This window comes from Octodon degus, unplaced genomic scaffold (genome assembly GCF_000260255.1).
Source record: "Octodon degus isolate 3935 unplaced genomic scaffold, OctDeg1.0 scaffold00063, whole genome shotgun sequence".
Lineage (NCBI taxonomy): Eukaryota > Metazoa > Chordata > Mammalia > Rodentia > Octodontidae > Octodon > Octodon degus.
In genome coordinates this window covers 12,155,477-12,159,745 of record NW_004524639.1, presented here as the reverse complement: position 1 = coordinate 12,159,745, position 4,269 = coordinate 12,155,477, and positions in this window count along the sequence as shown.

Genomic DNA, 4,269 nt, shown 5'->3' with positions numbered 1-4,269 from the left:
TATATATATATAACACAAAATACCATGGAACACAGAATCCAGCAGATTGACTAGAGAGCTGTAGAATAAATCGGATAGAAGTGTGTTTTCATGGCTTTATTACTACCATTACTATTTTAATAGTTTTTATTGTTATTACTATTATGATATAAGTAATTTAACTCAGGGCCTGTGAAATGAACTATATCCTTAGACCTTTTTCATTTCTACTATGACTGTATTCATCAGTCACTAATTTTCCCAGATTGTGCATGAACCTATGATCCTCTTGGTCTTCCACAATTCTGGGATAATATACATGCACTACTACACCTGGATCTGCGACAATTTTTAGACTGAATCCTGGAGAAACAAGCAAGCCAGAATTGTTAAAATGCATTGATTTCAAACAGCATGCTCTTCCTAACCAAAAGACCAGTAAAAGGGCAACATGCTAATTCCAAAATTAGTAATTCTTCTATGCCAGCCAAACAACATAGGAACTCCAAAACAGTAATTCTAAGCCATCCAAATTCCACAGGCAAACCACATAGGAACATTAGATTTCTATATCCACAACACCAAATTTTTCTTCTCTCTTCTAATTTGGCTGATAGAGAAAGTAAGATGGAATCAAGGCTTTCATCAGTTTGTAGAGATAATGAGACTACTTTATGTGGGTATCTATGAAGTTCATATGAGAAGAAATAATAAGATACTTGGAACCCTCCAAGCCAGTTGGTTTTCACTAGAAACAGATTAAGAGCAACATGTATACCCTATTCAGTGATGAATATAAAGTATGTATTTAATATAATATAAAGAACTATCAGTAAGAGGCCATAGGAAAATATAAACTCAAAAACACAATAGATAAATCCAAATGCAAACAAAATAAAAAATAAATACATAAAAAGACAAGAAAAAGAAATTTACTATGAAATGGAGATTTAAATTTCATCATATCAATATTACATTAAATATAAATAGTATATTTTCCAATTAACTGCTAGATTATGTCTCAAATATTCTGATCAAGGAGATTATGGGGCCAAGAGGAAAGTGATTGATGATGTAGAGTGTGCCTAAGGAGAGTCACATGGAGAGAAAACATTCTCTCAAGCATTCACAGACAGCACATTGGTCAAGCAATGGCCGTGACTCATCCACATGGCTGACACTGACAAAGGTTCTACAATCTGAGGTATAGAATCTCAGGATAAATCCTGAGGGGATTTCACTGACCTTATCAGACCCAAAAGCTACAACTCTTGTTTCATAGATCCTGCCTTACCTTTGTCTTAACCATCCAGCAGAAAAGTATAAAAAAGAAATATAAGAAGTAAAGCCATGCTGTTATGTTGAGCTCAGGGGACTCAGGTAAACAATTTCTGACATTACCAGTCAAGCAGAAGACCCAATACTATTATGGGCTACTGGACTCTTTTAGAATATTTTGCTGAGTTTACCCACCTATGATATTCAAATAATGGAACTTAACAACAAAAAGGGGATGCAGATGAATGTCCATTTGTTATCTGTGTATTCAAATGGCTAGGATCGATATACAGTTACATTCTCTTAACAAATAGAAGGATGTGTTCTAATGGTGTTTGTAAGTAGGATATCATGTCTGCATCTTGTACAACAATTAACTACTAGGAAGAATGCATACAATGTGTTAATTATTGAAACTGTCCAACCAGTTTGTTTTGAAACTAATTGCTATTTGTTTCTCAATAAATTTATGGAAAAAAATATACCTGGAAAATAAATAAATAAATAAATAAATAAATAAATAAATGTAAATAGTATAAATACAAAAATTTGAAAAAGGAATAACATAGTATATTAAGAAATGAATGATACACCTCTATTCTGTTTATAACATTTACTGTTCATACACAATTATGAGTAGATTCAAAATGAGAGGATAGAAAAAATACATAATGCATAGCTTAATGAATACACTACAATTGGTATATTAATATTATACAAAGTAAAATTTGAAAAACTTGAGCAATTTAAAACAAGTATAATTATCAGAGACAAAGGAAGACAATATATAATGTTAGCAGTGACTGATCTATAAATATAAAACAAAACAGAATATCCTAGATACATAATGATTTGAATCTTTCATGAGTGGATTTATTTCCCTAATTTCTTTTTGGTGAATTTATAAATATTGGTGTACAGGAGCACTATTGATTATTGTTTATTGATTTTGTGTCTTTCCACTATGCTGAATTTGTTGATCCTCTCTAGGAGTTGTCTGGTGAAGGTTTTGGATTCTATAGCATGAGAATATCTGCAAATAGATGGTTTGATGTATTTGTGCCTTACTTGTATGAATTCTATTCTTTCTATCATCATTGCTCTGCTTAAAATTTAAGTCCTATATTGAACATGAGTCATGGAAGTAGGTACCTTTGTCTCCTTGATTTTAGAAAGAATGCTTCCAATTTTTCCCATTCAGTCTAACTTTGGTTGCAGGCTTATCTTTTATAACATTTATGATTTTGAGGAGAGGACAAGCTGTAAAAATTTTCATCTTTCATAACAGTTCTTTTTTTTTTTCAGGAATGAAATGCTACTTAAAATATATTCCAGAAAAGGGATAGCCCATCTGGGGCCTTTGGGGTTCTTTTATGATCTTGTCCTTTTCAATGAGGTGAACCATGTCAAACATACCTGACTGTGACACACTATCTGCCATGTTCAGCATGACTTGGGAAATGGTCTTATAAATGTGCTCTGTGTCTATCTTGGGCTCCTAGAGAGACTCGCACATCCCAACATCTCCTCCACACAAGAGCCACTGATTTCAATACTGCCAATCACAGGAGGTCAGCAGCCCATGAGATCTGGGGAGCAAATGAAGAGTTTGATGGGTTTAGGATCCACCCACCAATGACTGGCACCATGTAGTAGGGGTTAAACTGCCTTTCGTAGAACAGGTTGGAAGTAATGGTCATAAGGGTTTAGAGCTTGACCTCTCACCACTGCTTTACATACAGATTCACTCATAACCTGAGGAGCTGCACAACCATCTGAATATTCTTGGCAAACTGCGCCATGCAGGTATACAGCCAATCTCACATGTGGAAGTTCTTCTGAAAGTCTGTCCTCAAAATCAGCCTCAATCACAGAAGATTTGTATGAGGAGGTGGTCACAAAGCTTTTACCACTTATGACCTTCAGTTACAGGACATAATAGACATGATTCCTATGCCTATTAGGAACAAATGAAGCAAATTAAAGCAAACACCAAACACATTAAAATATGTAGCACACTGTTAAAGCAAAATGTGAATTAAATTTATAGCACTTAAGTATATGTTAGAAATTAAAGAACAGCTTCAAAACCGTAACTTAATTTCTTACCATAAGAATGTAGAAAAAGACACCAGCAAAATAAACTCAAAGGAAGAAGTACTAAGAACATAAAACAGGTAAGTGCTCAAAAGCAGAAAATATAAAACAGTAAAGAATCAATGGTGGGGTCAGGGAGATGGCTCAGTGGAATAAGCGCTTCCCTGGCAAGCGCAAGGACCTGAGTTCAATCCCCAGTTCTGCCAAAAAAAAAGAAAAAAGAATGAATGAATAAAAAAAAAGAATCAGTGGAAAAGTAGCTACACTCTAAAACAGAGCATTGAAATTCATAAGTCTAAGATGAGTAACACAAATAGAAAAATGACCGAAATTACCAGTATTATGAATCCAAAAGAATATCTTTAAAGGCACTGCAAACATCAAAAATATGATAATGGGATAATATGAACAATTCATCAAACACAAATGTGACAAGTTATCAAAATTGCACCAATGCTTTAAAAAATACAAAATATCAAAATTTAGTGAGTATAGATATTGGCATAACCTCATAATTATTCATTAAATAGTATGTATAAATTAAGCATTTGAAATAAAATAAGTTTGCAAGTTCCAATGGTATCCCTACATCTTGCTATATGGATAAAGAAGAATTACTACAAATTCCTTGTAGAACTTTTCAAAATATGTAAAAGAACACTTCTCAATTCATTATATGGTGCTTAGCATTGCCCTGATATTAAAATTAAGCAAGAATACTCTAAAAATACATAAGTCTGGATTAAAGCACCTCAAGCAGGCACAGGGGCTGGAGGTTCAATCCCCAGGACTGCTGTGCCAGCCCCACCCACGGGGCAGGCTGAGATGCCAACTGAGATTGGACATGGTGACACACGCCTGTAATCCCAGCTCTTGGGAGGCTGTAAACAGATGGATCACTATGAGTCTGATCTA